Source organism: Manis javanica, chromosome 2 (genome assembly GCF_040802235.1).
Source record: "Manis javanica isolate MJ-LG chromosome 2, MJ_LKY, whole genome shotgun sequence".
Classification (NCBI taxonomy): domain Eukaryota; kingdom Metazoa; phylum Chordata; class Mammalia; order Pholidota; family Manidae; genus Manis; species Manis javanica.
The window spans coordinates 2,503,242-2,520,736 of NC_133157.1; the positions used below are offsets into that span (position 1 = coordinate 2,503,242).

General features: G+C 54.1%; 1 long non-coding RNA gene across 3 annotated transcripts; it reads left to right on the forward strand.

The window, feature by feature from the left end:
• The first annotated feature begins 257 nt into the window (after positions 1 to 257).
• LOC140846231 (uncharacterized) lies at positions 258 to 7,593 on the forward strand. Of its 3 annotated transcripts, XR_012125200.1 has the most exons (4): positions 258 to 969; positions 1,241 to 4,305; positions 5,301 to 5,458; positions 6,832 to 7,593. It is a non-coding gene; the product is annotated as an uncharacterized lncRNA (long non-coding RNA). The 3 variants fall into 3 exon arrangements; XR_012125202.1 differs by lacking the exon at positions 6,832 to 7,593 and having other exon boundaries at positions 5,298 to 6,028; XR_012125194.1 differs by lacking the exon at positions 6,832 to 7,593 and having other exon boundaries at positions 5,301 to 6,028.
• The last annotated feature ends 9,902 nt before the right edge of the window (positions 7,594 to 17,495 follow it).

A 17,495-nucleotide genomic window follows, 5' to 3' on the forward strand; every position in this document is an offset into this window, starting at 1 on the left:
CAGGAAGGGCTTCCAAAGCCAGCCAGGCCAGATGGCTCAGTGCCAGGCCCAGCGCTGTCTACGTGGGGCCCCAGGTGGCCCCCATTCGAGAACCCCGAGTCCTGGGCCGTGTTGCACAAGCGTGGCCAGGGCCTGGGAACCCAAGGGGAGGCCTCGCGGCCAAGCGGGGAGGGGGCCGTGGCGCCGGCAGGCGGAGGATGTTTGCACAGTGAGTCAGAGCAGATGTGGGACTCCCATTGCACACTCGTCCACGGAGGCAGGAGATGAGGCCTTGCAAGACGGACGGCCGCCGCCTCTGCTCCCCCCTACCAAAGGGAGGCCCTGGGAGGGGGAGGGGAGGGCCAGCCCCTGCAAGGGCCGCGGAAACACACTGCCTGTGGCCGAGGGCCAGTTTGAATGAGGGAACATCTGAAATGAAGACAGTTCTGTTTTGTTCTAAGAACCCGAGTCTGTTAGAACAGTCGGCCACAGATTAGCAGCTGAGGATCACCGCCAGCCCGGCGTCTCGCTGGGCCTGCCTCGAGGAGCAGATATAAATAACTCGCTTTCAGAACATGGACCGCTCAGCAGGCAAAGGGCACGATTAAAGGGACCCGAGAGCCGGTCCTCCCAGGCCAGGCACTCTGAAAGCTCAGGGTCAGTGAGTGGATTTGTGGAAATGCCAAGCAGAGGGCTTGTTAAGCCACCAGGCAGGTCTGTGGCACAGCACCGGGCCACTGGGAGCAGGCAATGCTCGAGGCGGCGTGACTGTGGTTCTAGAGCGTCGGAAACTTCCCGAAGGCTGTGCCAGTAGCAGCCTCGCACATCGGCTACTCTGCTTTATGAACAGAAAAAAAGGCTCAGAAATTCTCCTGTGGCTAATTCATTCCAGAAGGCACCAGACTGAATATCACTACTGTAAATAGATTTCTTCATTATCCTGGGGCATATTTTGGCCAAAACACTAAGAAAAAAAACAGGAAAGACTCAGTAAGTGTCTGGGCTCCCAGCAGGCCCCCAGCAGGGGTGTAGGAGGGAGGCTGGGGGCGGCTAGAAAGGGCAGCATGTTCTGGCCGTGGACGTAACGCACGTCCGGTCCGTTAAAGCTCGAGCTTGCTTGCTCGCCCAGCTGCAGAGTCCTGGGCTGCGAGTCCGCGAGAGCCGAGCCAGGAGGCAGCACCGCCTGAATGCCCAGGGCTGGGGGTGGGGTGCGGGGGGACCGGTCAGTGCTTCGTGATTCTACCCAGGATCTCGTTTGCAGGGGTGACCACGTGACCACACGACAAGCAGAGCTCGGTGACTCTGAGGAAGAGTTTGTCAGTTACGGTTCCCGGGAGACGGGGCCCAGCTGGACAGGGCCAGTCGGGGGGGCGCACCAGGCAGGTCAGGAGCAGAGGAGGGTGGGGAGCGAGACCTGTGCTGTGGCTTCTGCGGGAAGGACAGAGCGCACACGGGCTGGCACCGTCAGTCTGGCTGACTCCGTGGCCTCGGGGCTGCAGGGCGTCTAGCTGTGTGGCACCGGGCCCAGGTGGTTTGGAGCAGGGGGAGTGTGCGCCTGCACACCGGGGAGTTAATCGGGGCAGGGGCTGGGGGTGTGGGGTTGTTTTCTGTCTCCAAGAATTCACTCCCCTCCTGGAGCGACAGGGTCTTCCTAGCCACCAGGGCCCCCAAGATGTTAAAACATCATAAGACAGAGAAAAGGAAAAAGGTGACGCCTCCAGGTGGAGGGATGCCCCCCGGGCCAGTGCGGTGGTCCCCTCCAGAGACAGCCGGCCACTTCCTGGTCCCGGGCCTTGCCTCCCCTGGGGCTCTGGGGCCTTCGCCTCTGGAGTCGCCTCCTCAGGCCCTGGTGCTGGGCGTCCTCTGCTCCGCTGCCATGCCTGGGAGAGCCATGTGGGTCCCCACCGCCACCTCTCCCTAGCCCTTCTCCTGAGCTCTGCACGTCTCACTCCTGGTTGGTGCCCCAGATCTCTCTCCCGTGTACTTCTCCCCTGTGGTTTCTGTCTCTGGATGGACTGTCCTTCCTGTCCATCAATCAGGCCGGAGCCCAGCCCACCCTGGCCTCTTCTGCCCATGTCCATAGAGGATTTCCACAGCAACCGCCCCTGCCTGTCAGTGAGACCCACCTCCTGACACCCTCGTCCTGCGCCACCTAACTCACCCTGGAGGGCGGGAGTCTGAGAGCAGACCCTGTGATGACCCAACCTGATCTCGCCCAGCCAGCAGCCGGGCAAGGCTGTGTCCCTCAGCTGGTTAGGACTTGGGCAGCCAGGGGTAGTCCATGCATGCACCTGACCAGCTCCACGAGAGACCTGCAGGTGGCCCTTCCCACCGGGGCAGTGCCCATCTGGCTGCCTGGCAATCCTTAAGGAGCTCAGGGCTTTGACCCTCACACATCCTCGCAACAAGCCCATGGCTGGCTTCCTACATGGTGGGTCCCTTGAGGAAACAGGAGCTGCTGTGAAACTCAGCTGCAGTGACACCACCAGGCAGATGACGTGCCCCACAAAGAGACCAGGACCTGTAACTCCCACCCAGGAGGAGGTTTAGAAGCCCTGACCCCAGCCCCTGCCAGCCTCACCTCCCACCCCACCTCACTGGCTCTAGGGTCCCCACACTTGATTGCATTGGCTCAGCACACCTGTAAATGGGAGACAGGGCCACCAAAACAGGCTTGGACCTGAGGCAAACGTTCAGGACCATTCCCTGAAAAAGATGAAGGGGCGTAAGTGCACACACACCACATGGCCCCCAGGCCCTCTGAGACCCCCATGTGCTGCTCTGGCCATACAGTCAGCTTTGGAACGCCAGGGAGGCACCGAGGGCCCCACACAGTGGTGCATGGCCTGGTGTCCTGACCCCCTCCCCTCACCTGCCAGAGGAGCTCCATACCCCAGAGCAGCCATGCAGGAAGCGGGGTCCAGCCCCTCGGCAGTCACTGTGTGCCACCCCCTGGGTGCTCAGGTGGGGTGATGCACCACATCTGCCCAGGTCAGCATCTCCACGGAGGGCCCCTGATGCCGCTTCTCCCTAGTGGTGACCAGGGGGCACAGTCACCTGGCGCCCAGATCTGTGCCAGCCTGGGTGGCCGGCCTCGGCCTCCTCAGGGCTCCGCTGGGCACACAGGAGGACACCACCCACCTGTCCATGCCCCACAACCTTTGTCCTAGAGAGGTCAGAAAGACAGGTCGGGGTGAGAGGGCCTCTGGGGCAAGCAGCGTCCCATCAGAACAGCTCTTGAGCCCCTCGGGCAGCTCCAGGCAGGGTGCCAGCCATGAGAGGAATCTGCCACTGCTGCCCAAGGCGAGGCCAGCCCGGTCCTACCCAGGCCTGCAGAGGAGGGGGCTTCAGCGCAGAAACAGGCCTCAGACTTGAAGGTCAGGGGGTGACTGCGGGGCTCATGCCCCACAGACCCAAGGCTGTCACACCTGCCGCTCAGCTGCTTACCTCTCAGACCCACCCACCACTTGAGCACTTGCGTCCCAGAGACCTGCCCCCTCACCCCGTGCCCTTCTCACCAGTGGGGAGCCAGGAGGCTGGCCCCCCGAAAGGCAGCTGTGGGCTAACAGAGAGAGCCCAGGAAGCGTCCAGCCAGCGGGGCCCGTGTGGGCATCTGCAGGTACCCAGGGCTTTCTGCCCCTTCTTGCCTGCCTGTCCCACCTGCTTTTGACAGTGACTATGCTCAGTGTAATTACTCGTTGGCCTGGCTGTCTCCACACTGGGCATTCAGCTTGGAGAGTAGGGGCTGCGCGTTTTCATTGGCATTTTCCCAGCTCCCACTTAGGCTGAACCAAGGGCATTCACTGAGGGACGAGGGAGCGGCGTGGAGGTCTCTGGAAGGGGAGGGGCTCCGCCTCGCCTCGCTCCTGCCCTCCCTGCTTCCTCCGGGGCCTATTTCATAACACATCATAGGTGTCCGGAAGTCCCCCCTCCACCCCAAAGCAACCGCCTGTCTCCTACCGGGCAACCACTGTCCTAACGTCAAACGCTGCAGGTTAAAATGCACCCATGTTGAGCCCCCTGTGAATGGAATCACACAGCACGTGTGTGTTCTTATCTCTGCCTAAGGTTCTTTACCTCCACATCTGTCTGAGACCCACCGCATGGCCCCCTGCAGCTCCTTCACCCTGATGTGCATACCACTCATTTGTTTAAAAGCCCATTCTCATGCCGATGGACATTGCGATCTTCCAGCTTTGAGCTCTCCCAAAAGGCCTGCTGTGAACTTTCCCGCACGTGCACTGCGCTCTGCTGATGTGCACACTTCCACCAAGTGCACACCAAGGAGTGGTGCTGAGTCCCCGGGTCTGCGAATTCTCCACACCGGTAGGTGAAGCTATCTTTGCCATCATGCCAGCTGAGCACGTGCGTTCCAGCGGCTCCGCGTTCTCATCAACACGTGGTCTGTTGATCATTTTTCATTTGAGCCATTTTGGCTGGTGGGGAGTCATATGTCATTGCAAGTTTTCAAAAAATAATATGAGTGAAATTCACATAAAATTCAACCTTTTAAAGTGAACAATTCAGCAGCATCTAGTACATCCACGTTGCTGCAACCACCCTCTCTATCCAGGTCCCAAACACTTCCATCTCTCCAAAGGGAAACCTCTCATCTCTTAAGGAGTTTCTTCCCAATCCTCCTCCCCCTGCACCCCGACCACCACCACTCTGCGTCCTGTCTGTACAGATTACGTGCTCTGGACGCCCCGTATGAACAGAATCCCACCACACCTGGCCTCCTGAGGCTGGTTTCCTGCCCTCAGCATGATGTTTCTGAGGCCCATCCGTGTGGTGGGTGTGTCATTGCTTCGCTCCTTTTTATGGCTGAGTAATGTTCCACCATGTGGTCGGGCCATCTTTTTGTCACTGATTTTAACCCGTCTCCTCCTGGTTGCTAGTGAGTCCAAACTCCTCTTCTAACGTCCCTTAGCCATGTGAATACCCTCCTTTGCAAAGTTCCTGTTCAAGGCTTGTCCATTTTGGGGGTGGGGGTGGGAATTTGGGTCTTTTCCTTACAGATTTGGCATATCTTAGAGTTCTTTGCAGTTACAGTGTTGTGAATATCTCCTGCCCCTTTGTGGCTTGCATTTAAGTCATATACCGATCATTCATCCATTCTTTCTGCTTCAAATCCATATTCAAGTGCTCAGGCACAGAGCTGGCCATGGACTGTCAGGTCAGCTCGAGACCCCTGCTTGCCCCTGGGTTCTACGCAGAGTCTTGGAGAAGAGACTCTCCCCCAGCTTCTCTGGTTCCTGGCCTGCTCAGGTGGGGGTCCCAAGGAGGTTGGCTCTGGGGTTCATCTGTTTGACTTCCAGCAGCTCCAGACCACAGACCTCCAACCCCAAGCCCACTGCCGGGAGGGCTCAGAGGACCCAACAGTTCAACGCGGCTCTGCAAGTCTGTTTTCCATGCCTGCTCAGAGTTGAGGCCGGGAACAGCCCCTAGCCCACATCTGCAAGCAGCTCAGGGTCTCATGGTGAGGGGCTCTGGTGCTGGGTGGAGGGTGGGGTGGAGGTTGCTGCTGAAGGCCAGCCTCAGCCTCCCACCCCCCACAGCATTAGCTGGAAGCATTCAAGGGGCTCACATCCGCAAGGCAGACACTGGGCTCCCAGGGTCTCACCTCTGGGCAACAGCATGTGCAGGGGTTGGAGGGATGGGAGTGCCCTTCACCCCATGGCACTTCCCCCGGAAGAAGGGAGAATTATGGGTGGGTGTGTTCAGCTGAATAATAGCCCTAAACACCCCACCTGCTAATGGTAGAGCCTGTGGATGTGGCCTTATGAAGATAGGGTTAAGGGTTTGCAGACGGGAGCAGCCCGAGGTCATCACAAGGGGCCTTATAAGAGGGAGGCGGATGTGATGCCATGAGCAGAGATTGGGGTAACAGGTTTGAAGACAGAGGCAGACGTGGAGGCCCCCAGAACGGGAAGCAGGTTCTACTCTGGAGGCCCCAGAAAGAACCAGCCTCTGCACCATCGTGATTCAGCTCAGCCTGGTTTTGGACTTGGGCCCTGGGACTGTCAGAATAAATGTGTGTTGTTTTACGTCCTCCGCCTGTGGCCTTTGGTTATGGCAGCCCCAGGAAGCTCCCAGGCGGACAGAGATGGGAGGAGAGCTGGGAAGGGGCAGGAGAGTGGGCTGTGGGTTTACACACTGGGTGCGGGAGGGGCATCGGAACTGGCTCCCGGCTGTGCCACAAAGTGACAGGCCCAGCCAGCTGCAGGCAGCAAACAGCGAAAACCATGATCTCACTGAGACTAGCAAGGATTCTCAGACCTTAATGCCTGAAGTATGACATCTAATATAACTCCTCCTGAGCATGTGCTCAGGCTCAGAATCCAGATGACCAGAGACTCATAACCCTGGGGCCTAGTGAACTGCCGCCCCTTCACGTGAGAACAATGCTGGCAGCAGCAATGGTCAGTTATCAAGCCCCAAGGCCGAGTTAGAAGCACAGGGCGGGCTCCCAGCAGCTGCTCACACAGGAGCTGCTCCACTTCACAGGTGCCCCCAGGGCCACATAGTGGACTAATTCCTGACCCCAAAGCCATCGCTTCTAATCCTGACTCTTTGTTGCGATTCTAAATCCCTGGGGGCTCTATTCTTTTAAGTAAAATGAAAGAAAACTCCACAAACACTAATTTGGGCAACACTCCTTCTGATTTGGCAAACCTGGGCCCTTTTCCTAGCAAACCATCTCCTCAAGTGCAACTCATGTCCCCAGCACCACCGCCCAGCGGGTCTCTTAGAAAGTTGGAGGAAACGTCCGCACACTCTCAGAGGCTCCCCTGACAGTTCACACAGAAGCAAGGAGCACGTGCCCCTGACCTGTTTGCTTGGTCCTTTAAGGAGCTCACGGAGGTGATTCCAACAGCCGGCACACCTTTCTGAAATGCCCACACGCACTCCGCGTCAAAAACTGTACTTACCCAGCCGACTTACTCAAACGTCTGCAGAATTCCTGTTGGCCAATCTCCTAATGAACTCAAGTCAGCAGTGGCTCACCATCCACCTCCGACCCCCTGTCCACGTGCTGGCCACCATCCTGGGCGGTACAGGGGCCGAGGCCACTGTGCTCGTCCACAGCAGTGAGAGCGGCCAGGAGGGCCCGGACCCAGGAGCGCACCGCCCGGCTCCTCACGGGAGCAGCCTGCACCTGTTCCCTGCCCCACAGAAATAGGCGAAACCACCTGGGAGCGGACATCCTCCTGCCTGGGACCCAGGCCCCACCCCCTCCGAGGTCAGATTGAGGGTCAGGAAGAGCCCCGCCCACACCAGCTCTGCCCCAGCATCCACCTGTCCCTGGTTGAGTTCCTGCCCCAGTGCTGACTTCTGCACCACGGAGGAGGGCTGGCTTAGGGACGGCTGGGCCTGAGGATGTTATTAATCAGTAAAATGAAAAACACATCAGAAGGCCATCTAGGGGTTGCCGGCTTCTGGAAACCATTTACTATCACATCTTTCTCATGACAACAGAAAGGACATCATCTCAGAATAAAGGATACAGCTAAGCACGGGGTGCATGGGCTGTATGCAGACCTGGGTGTGCTGTCCTCGCCTGGTTTATTTCTCCGCGGAGCTGCAGAAACGTCACCCACATGGGGACACACAGGCTGGGTGGCTCTAAGCCCTGACAGTTCCTGACACTGAGTCTCAGGAAAGCCGAGGTGAGGCAGATGTCACCGCCCGGCCTCCTGGCCCACCAGTGGCACCCTCAGAAATCCTTTGAGGCTTAAAACAGGGCAGCATTTTCCAGCATGTCTCCTCACAGCTAATGCCGATCTGTAGCATGAATACGCAAAGGAGCAGCCCCTGGGCAGCGTGCTAAGTGTCACCCAGCCTGACAGTCTCCTGGCTGCAGAGGGTGTGAGGTTCCCAGGGACATACACTGCGTTTTCTCTTGATTAACTGTTAACTTGTGTTCTTAATTTTTTCTCTTCTGGAAAACATAATTCATCCCTTTCAATAAGGCCTCACATATCCCCCCTTGGGCGAGTGCTTCGCCCCATCACGCGGCCACCTTCCCTTTCGAATCTGGTCTGTGACGTGGGAGCAATGTCTTCAGTCTTCGGTCACCTTTGTCTTTCCTCACGTGTTTTTTTGAGTTACAACTTCCCTCAGATTAGTTTGTTTTGTCTGTTGCCAAAATAATTTATGAATTCCCTACACTCCAATGTTTCAAAAGTAAATGTTTTTTTCTTTAGAAGCTACAATTCCTTGTTACGCCTTCAAACAGTCTATGACGTGTGTGTATGTACAAATCAGGGGCAGGCACCACAGACGCACAGCAGTCAGCGTGTCTGACGATCTTTATAAACATGGTGCGGGGACAGGACGCTGTTCCAGCGCAGGATGTGGGCCTGGCTCCTGTCTCAACACAGCCCGTGTTCCTTTGGGCTGAATGTTTAGGGTATGAGGCTTAATGGAGTAGACTCTGCTTTGGTTTCTAAATTTGATCTTTATTTCAGGTACAAAAGAAAAACAGCAAAAGATCAAATATTTGGAATCAGTAATCACCAATGAGAATTTTGGAGTGTGTGTGTATGTGTGTGTAAGTTTATTTATTTAAACTTCACGCACTCCTTGCTCTCTGGGTTGGCTGCAGTAACCTCCTTGGGGTTCTGAGGGCTCCAGAACACCAGTAATACCACAGAACACACACAAATGCCTTGCTTTGGAAGCAGGCCGGGCAGGCCACCAAACCCCGGGACGGCCACCAAACCCCAGGACTAGCCCCACCCTCACTCACTCCCTTGATGTGAAGCGGAGCTGCGCGGGTGCCCACCCCACACCGATCCCAGGACAATGGTCCTATGACCCAGTCCCCCTCCCCCCAGAAATCTGGGGTGGACAGATGAGAAGGGTATCTCAGGGTGCCAGGAAAGACACCACGTGGCGGCTGTGACCACTCCTATGGCCCATGGGCACCGTGAGGGGCTAACCCTGCAATCCACTGGCCAGATCCCTCAGTAAACACAGAAGGACACGGAGGCAGCCACAGGGTGGTCTCCAGCAGAGCCTGAGCCTCAGTGCAGGGCTATATACGCCGGCCCAGAGCTCTTTCGCTTGCACCAAAGACACGAAGTCTGACCAAAGGACTGCAGAGGGGATGTGGGCCACAGGGCAGTCAGAGCTGGGCCCGACCCACTTGGAGCCACCCTGCCAGGAGGGGAAGGTGGACAGTGGCTGGAAACATCTCCCAAAGCCACGTGCCAGGCAATAAAACCCCCACAGAGCTGTTCTGGAGGTAAAGAGGAAGGGAATGTTGGTGCAAATCTTGCTGATGGGGAGAAAAGGCAGGGGTGAGGGTCACCTGAACCTTCCCAAATTCACCCACACAGGGACCCACCCCAGCTTAGCCTGGAATCCTGCCACAGAACGGGGGACTCACTGAAGTGCCATGGTTCCAATGGTTTCGATCAAAATTAGTGGCAGTCTCATTAATTTGACATCTACTTGATTTTTATAAAATCCTTGGTTTTAAAAGTCACACCAGTTTTTCCTTTGAAGGCTTTTAGTAGACTCCAGCAATAGGTTCCAGAAGCCTGCTCCTTGAAAGCATTTGATAGAGGGGACGGCAGGCAGGGAGTAAAGTGGAACAGGATTTCGCCCTCCAGAAAGACAAATGGAAAAATAAAAGGAAGAACAGAGGGAGGACCAGGCAATAAATGCAGCCGCATCTCACTGGCCGGCACCGGGAGGCTGTGCATCTAATGGACCGTCCCCCACGGACGCGTGCGGCAATGATCTTCTTTCCTGCGTGCTCGTGGAAAACGCCACCTTACTCTCTTTCCATCAGGGGAGGTCTGGTCCCTTCCATGCATCTGGGGGGACTTGAGCCTGCTTTGGCTAATGAAGTAAGGAGAGAGTGACCCACATGACCTCTAAGTCCATGTCATGGGGTCACATGCCCTCTGCCTCCTCTGCTGGTGCCCTGGCTTCATATGGATCAACCCATCAAAGACGGGGCTTCTCTTCATTATGATTATTAGTTTTGCTCACAATGATTTCCTCTGCTGCAAATTTCCTGTTCATTTACTTTGCCCATTTCCCTGCTTTTTTAAGAGTTCTTTTTTTTTCCTGTTGGTAATATGAACATCATTTATGCATTCTGGATACTAGTCCGTCATTGTGGAAAGTATCTCCTGCCCCTCCATGGCCTGCCTTTACACTCTGCCCCTGGCATAGTTTTACAGTCGGAGGTTTTTCATTTTGATGTGCATGAATTTATGAAAGGTTCTTGATGTGTGTGTCCTTTTAGTCTTTTGTTTAAGAAATCTTGCCCTGCCCTGATATCATTAAGACAATTTCCTACTTTCTCTTCTAGAAATGTTAAAATGTGCTCATCACATGAGGCTGATAACGTGTCTGGAATGTATCTTTTATGAGTGATGTGATGTCAAAATCCAGCTGTATGTCTTGTCCATACCGGTAACCAAGCTGGGGCTCTGCCGCATGGCAAGGGGCCTCCCTGTAAGAGCAGGTCTGCTTCCGGCTCCTGCTCTGATCGCTCGCCCTCCTCTCCTTGCCTGGACATGACCTCTTTTTTTGCTGCAGCTTCATAGGCTTGACAGTCCAAAGTAAACGTAATCCCACCTTGCTCTTCAGAAGCGTTTTGGTTATATTCCCACCCTGGGCCTTGCTCAGCAGGGCACACTGTCGAATCAGACCTTGGTGAGGGTGCTGGTATTCTGCTGAGTGCAAACACTTAGTAAATGGGCATGGTGACGTACTTAGGATCCTGAGCATTCCCGCCCCTGAGCCCAGCCCGCGACCTCATCCCCTCCTTCCAGATGCCCGGGATTTCCCTCCAGGTGCGCCTGTTACCCAGGAGCCCCCTACTGATGAGCGGTGGCCCAGAGTTCCGGGCTGTCTGCTGTCAACATGTTCAGTACTGTAGTGAACATTTCCGTGCATGGATCTTGGAAGAGAAGAAAGAGGATCTCGATAGGATGCGTCCCCAGAAGTGGAATTTCTGGGCCACATGGTCACAGCACTCTTAAGCTCTGGAAAACGTACCAAATTTCCTTCTGAAAAGATTATTCCCATTTGCTCAGTGAGGCTACCAGACTTTAGGTGCGAGCCATGGGTGCAAGGCTGGGGGGATTTGGTTCATCTTGACCCACTCACAGGCTGCAAGGGTGGGGGTGTCTCGCCGAGTCCCTAGCAGCCGCAGGCCCCTGTACCTCCAGCACCAACAGGGCTCCGAGGACAGTGGCTGGAAGTGTGGCTTCTCCGCAGCTCTTCTCACAGACCTGGGGTAAGGCCCGACCTCTCCCCCGTGACTGTGGAGCTTATCTGACCTGTTCCGTACGGTGTGAACTCTGCCCACGAAGGGCCCTCCCCGTTGCATCGCCAGGGCTGTGGCAGCGCCTATGCCAGAGCCTGTGCTCAGGAAACACTCGGGCAGCCCGGTGGTTAGGAACCCGCCCAGCTGCCACGGGCATCTCCTAGGCTCCACCCTTGGCAGAAGCATTTCTACTCCCGTTAACAAGACATGCCCGGACCCGGTCCTCCGTGCACCTCCCCCAGGCTCCCAGGGGCGCGGGAGGGCCTAGCAGCAAAGGACCTAGGGAGCCACAGGCCCTGTGAGCTGGCTTTGCAGCCCAGGGGTAACCTGCCCCAGGAAGCCTCCAGCCTTACCTTCAGGGAGGACTCAGGAGTTCTCGGACATCACTCCTGCCGTGTTTTATGGGTCGATGTGGTCACAGGGCCAGCCCAGCTTCAAGGGAAGGGGAAATTAGCTCTTGCCAGGGAGGTGATGCCAGTGTACAGGCAGGTAGGGACTGACAGTGGCCAGCTCTGGATCCAGCCACTGACTGCTCTTCATACACTTCAAGAGAACACACACCAGTGTAACTCCTGCTGGGTTCCCAGACCCCATTCCAATGCGTGTTTGTGAAGGACGGGGTCTTCCCACACATAACACGGAGCAGTTCTCAGACACCAGCAAGGGGTCCCAGAACTCAATTCTGAGCTGTCTGCCTGGAGATGGCACCAGATTCCCCAGGCTCAGGGCCCCGTCCTACAGGACTGCCCTCCACCCCCCACTCCAGATGCCAGTCGCAAGCCCCAGGCTGTTCCCTGTGCTTCTGACCTACTGGCTACAGACTGGAGGTGCCAATAGCCTTCCCCTTGGGTTTGATTAAGTTGCTTGAGCAGCTCAAAGAACTCAGGAAAACACCTTTACCAGCTTAATAAAGAATACAAACACAAGTTAACAGTCAGATGAAGAGAGACACAGGGCAGGGTCCCAAATAAAGGAGCTTCCACCCTTGTGGGGCTCAGGGCCTGGCTCGGGGGCACGTGGAGGCATCTGGCTCCCCGAGCACAGCTCTCTCCAACAGAGAAACAGGCTCCAGGGGAGCAGAGCGTGAGAAGCTCTTCCCAGGGGTTTTGGGGGGGCTTCATTGACTGAATCATTGGCCTTTGGCTGATTCACCCTCCAGCCCCCCGTCCTTGGGTGGGGGTCCAACAGTCTCTCATTAACATGACAAGATATTTCACCCATTTCACCCATTTCACCTTTAAGACTGTGCAGTATTTTCAGGAACTGTGGGTAAAGACCAAATATCCCTGGGAAATAGAAACTGGGTCACCTGAATGACCGGGTGTGTATTCCTTATGACTCGTTCTATCGCAGCCCCCCGAGACAGCGACAATATTAGAAGCCATCTGTTAGTTTAACCCAGGCCAGACATCAGGCAGGGTACAGTCCTTCCAATGGCCCTTCCAGGCACATACTTTTGTGCCCGTTTCATGGATTGGTAAACTGAGATTCCGAGTGGTTCAGTGTCTTGTCCAAGGCCTTACATCTAATGAATAGCAGCCCCAGGGTTCAAACCTCTACCGTCCCGTCCTAAAGGTGTTCCTCTTTCTAGGCTTCATGCAGAGAGGCCCTGTAATTACTTTCTAGGATATTTTTTCAACGGCATGCAAATTACCTCAGCTCTCCCAGATATCTCACCTTTTTAAAATTACTGTAATTGTGAAACATAAGCTACAAAGGACCATATAAATTATTATAAAGCAAATATCCGCCTGTCCACCACCAGGTCAAGGCGTAGCCAGCTGATCGCCAGCGCTCCGGACTTCCCGGCCGTCCCCGCGGCCCGCCGTCCCTCTGGAGGTAACCACCGCCCACTTTCTGTGGTAACTGCTTCCTTCTTTCCTTGTTGGCTTTACTATCTAATTAGGCAGCCCTAACGATGCAGTGCGGCTTCGGCTGTGTCCTCATGGATTATAAATGGAATCGGACAGTAAGTATCCTTTTGCATTTGGGTTTTTCCCCCTCACTTCAAAATTATATTTTTTGGTTCATCCAAGTTGTTTCACAGAGTTCAATGTATCCGTGTACGTCTGTGTGCGGTTTTGCGGGTCATTTTTCGTGGATGCTGACCCACTCTGCTGTATTGCACGACGGCTCCACACTTAATTTCGTGTTTCCCTCATGAGGGGCACTGGGGTTCGGGCAGGGCGGCTGTGACCTCGCGTACTCACCTCCCGGTGCCCACAAGCGTGGGCCTCTGCAGGCTGCGCTTCTGGGCGAGGAGTCTCTGGCTCCCAGGAAAGGTAGATTTTCAGCTTTACCAGATCACAATGGCCTGTTTTCCCATTTTCAGTCCCCTCAGCAGGAGCTGAGTGTCCCCAAGCTTTGCATCCTCGCCAACACCTGCTATTGATGGATATTTTCACTGTTGTCCGTCTGGTGGGTGCATCATGGTGTCACAATGTGGTTGCACATTCTGCAGCATTTTGCAGCCATTTCCAGGGGCACCACGAGCGAGTGAGCCTGTTGAATCATGACCCACACACCATCCTGTGGGTGCCTGAAGCACCACGCCTTCAGCGCCTTCCATCTTGTCCTGTCTTCATTCCTGGTGACTTTAATGGTCGCCACAGGTTTGGACAACAGGCAGACCCGTCTGCCTTTCATGACAGGTTACAGGGTTGGGCACAGCTGTGAGTCCGCGTGGCTCACCCAACCACCACCCGCTGCCCCTGCGTCCCGCAGTCCCGTGAGCCGAGCAGGACAATGGACCACTCATCTGCAAACACTGGCAGGAGTGTGGGCCGCCATCCACACGTGCCCCACTGGCACGCCCCTCCGGGCTCTCCACTCTGCGACCCAGTCCTCTGATGAGTGGTTTGGCGGTGCTGCAGTCAGGCATTGCCATTTGCTCATCATTCCTTCAACGCAGTTCCTCACGGGCCCACAGCGGCCCGGGAATGGCTACACGCCCTGGAGCACCTGCTGCCTCGCACCAGGCGCTGTCCTCAGCATTTCCAGGGTAGTAGCTCATTGAACCCTTATGTAGCACCTTCTGGGAGGCATGATAATTTTTTCTTCTGACAGGCAAAAACACCAGGGCACAGAGAAGTTAAGTAAATTACCCAAAGTCACACAGCTAACAAAGGATGATGCTGGGGGTCAAACCCAGGCAATCCGCCTGCATAGCCAGCACACAGAAGAGCCCACCACGCACTGTGTGCTCAGGAGACCCAGAAACCATCCCAGCCCCTGCCTTCCTGCGGGTCTCGCCTGCTCCATTCCAAGATGCGCTATAGAGCCACAGGCCACATGACGGCACAAGGACAGACTCGGAGTGGAGGGAGGGAGAGGCCCCGAGACAGAGCCACATGAATATTCCCCAGTGCCCTGTAAAGATGCACTGGACACTTGAAAATACTTTTGAGTTTAGGGAAAAGTCACAAAAAGAGTCCAGAGAGTCCCGTACACTCAGCACCCAGCACCCCAGCGCCAGCACCTGCTTCTTCTCCCTCACACGTTTGTCACCATGAAAAACGGCACTGACACAGTGTTGACTAAACTGGCACTGGTGGTAGCTCAGGCCTACACCTTCCTCTGGCTCACCCGTGTTTCCTGATGTCGTCCCCTGCCCAGGACCCCATCCAAGACACGACATTACGGTTACCCGCCATGTCTCCTCAGCTTCCTCTGGGCTGTGACAGTTTCCCAGACAACTGTTTTCCTTGTTTTTGATGAACTTGGCGGTTTTGAGGAGGCTTGGTCAGCGATTTTAGAGAATTCCCCTCAGCTGAGGTTTGTCTGTGTTCCTCTCACGGCTGGACCTCTCACCCCAGCGTATCGAGGGCACGTGATCTCTTGTATGGTGGTCAAGTCCCACCACGGCTTACCACTGCTCACTTGACCGTGGCCCCCTGGCTGAAGTCACCTTTGCCAGGTTCTCCACTGGGGATTCTTCTCCTTTTCCATGCTGTCTGCTTTGGAAGGAGGTACAGCCCACACGCAAGGTTGGGTAGAGTAAACAAGAGTATCTACATAAACTATTTGGACTTCTGAGAAAATTGGTCTCATTTCCCCAACTATTTATTTATTCAATTATTTATTTGTACCCATATGGAATCATGGAATCATTTATTTTATAATTTGGGTTATATTCCAATTCTACATTATTTTCTTTTGCTCAAATCGCTCCAGCTTTGCCCATTGGCCAATTTTTCAGGGGGGCTCCTGTGTCCCTTTGACAAGAACCCCAATCCTTTTGAACTTGTTTCCTTTTCTTTCTGGCACTACCATTTATTCCAGGCTCATTTCATGTATTTCCTGCCCCAGCCCTAGACCCAGCCGTCTCTCCACGGAGCCCCGGTCCTTTGATTGCAGGATGGTGTTAGAGAACATGGTCTGGGAGCTGGGGGGCTCAGCTGTTGCTGGGCATCATTGCTTCTCAATCTTCTCGGCTGACAGCTGGGAAATATGTGTGTTAGTCTATGTACACTCTCTATGCTTGCTTCTCTATCTGTCCATCTCTGTCCTTAAGCTACCGTGAGCTCACGCTTATGTCTCCAACTCTAACCCAGTACCATGTAGACATCCTCGCCTGGCCCCCTGCTTGTCTGTAATCTCCTCTTCAAACAGGAAGAAACCTAGATTCCACTACCCACCCTGTATTTATTTCTTTGTTCAATTCTGGTAGGCCTGTAGAGCCTTTGCAGAGCTGTTCACCTATACCCCCATGAGAAACAACCTTACAAATAGCATAGTGTCTACACATGGTTCCTTCTACCTTCTGCCACACAGTGTATGGTCACAACACCATTTCCTGCAGTTACCTCGGTCAGCGTCTTCCCTCTTCTCTTCAGAGATGGCACGTCACCCATTTGTCACGTTCTACAGTCCATCCCCTCATCTATTGTGGTTGATGTTCTAAAAATTTCACACACTCAGACTCACTCCTTGTAAAGTTGTGTAGGTTTCAACAAATTCATGATGTCGCGTGTCTACCCTCCAGCCACACAAGGCAGTTCCACCACCCTAAAGATCCCCTGTGCCCCTCCCTTGCCATCTACCGCTTCTTCCGTACCCAGTGCCTGGGAACCCGTGATCTGTTTTCTATCTTTCTAGTTTTGCCTTTTCCAGAAAGTCATACAAGAAGAATGCTAAAATAGGTAGACTTTGTCGTCTGGCTTCTTTCACTCGGCAAAATGCACTCCAGACTCTTTCACAATGTGGCATGCAATTAATAGCACATCCCTTTCTATTGGTCTATAATATTCCATTGTCTGGATGCACTATCATCTATTCACCTGCAGAGGGACAGCAGGGTTGCTTCCAGCGTCGGGTGATTATGAATAATCCTGCTGTAAATGTCCGCAGGCAGGTTTTTGTGTGCGCATGAGTTTTCAATTCACTCGGCTAACTCACAAGAGTGTGATTCTGGGTTGTACAGTATGCTGGTTTTATGTTAACTAAAGAAGAAACAACCAAACTCCCACAGTGCACCATTTTTCTTTCCCATCAGCATGGATGAGAGCTCCTGTGGCCACACATCCTTACCAGCATTCAGTATTGGTGGTGTTTTGACTTTTAGCCATTCCGACAGGTGTATAGTGGTATCTCATCATTGTCTGAATTTGTATTTTTCTACTGACCTTGATGTTGAGCATCTTTTCATACACTTTTGCCACATATCTTCCTTGGTGAGGTGTTTGCTCAGATCTTTGCCCATTTATTAAATTGGGTTGTTTTCTTATTGTTGAGCTGTAAGAGCTCTTAATATATTCCAGGTACAAGTCCTTCATTGGGCATCAGATTTGAAATATTTTTCCCAACCTGTGGCTTGTCTTTTCTCCAGATAGTTAGATCTTCTTTGATATCTTTCACCAATGTTTTGTACTTTTCCACATAAAGATCCTGCACTCTTTTTGTTGGATATATACTTAAGTACTTAATTCATTGTTTTTTGGAGGTATTCAACTAATTTTTAACAATGACATGAAGAAACTTCAATGGAGAAAGTAGTCTTTTCAACAATTGGTGCTGAACAAATGGCATCATATGCTCCCCCAACAAAGAACTTTAACACATACTTCTCACTAAATAAAACAAAACAAAAAGTACCTGAAATTCTACATGAACCAGATCCCCCCCTTGGCCTCCCCAGCCAGAGACATGGGAGCCTGACGGCCCAGGTTTGAATCCCACCACTGACCAGCTGCACAGCTGGGGCAGGTGACGTCAACACCTCTGC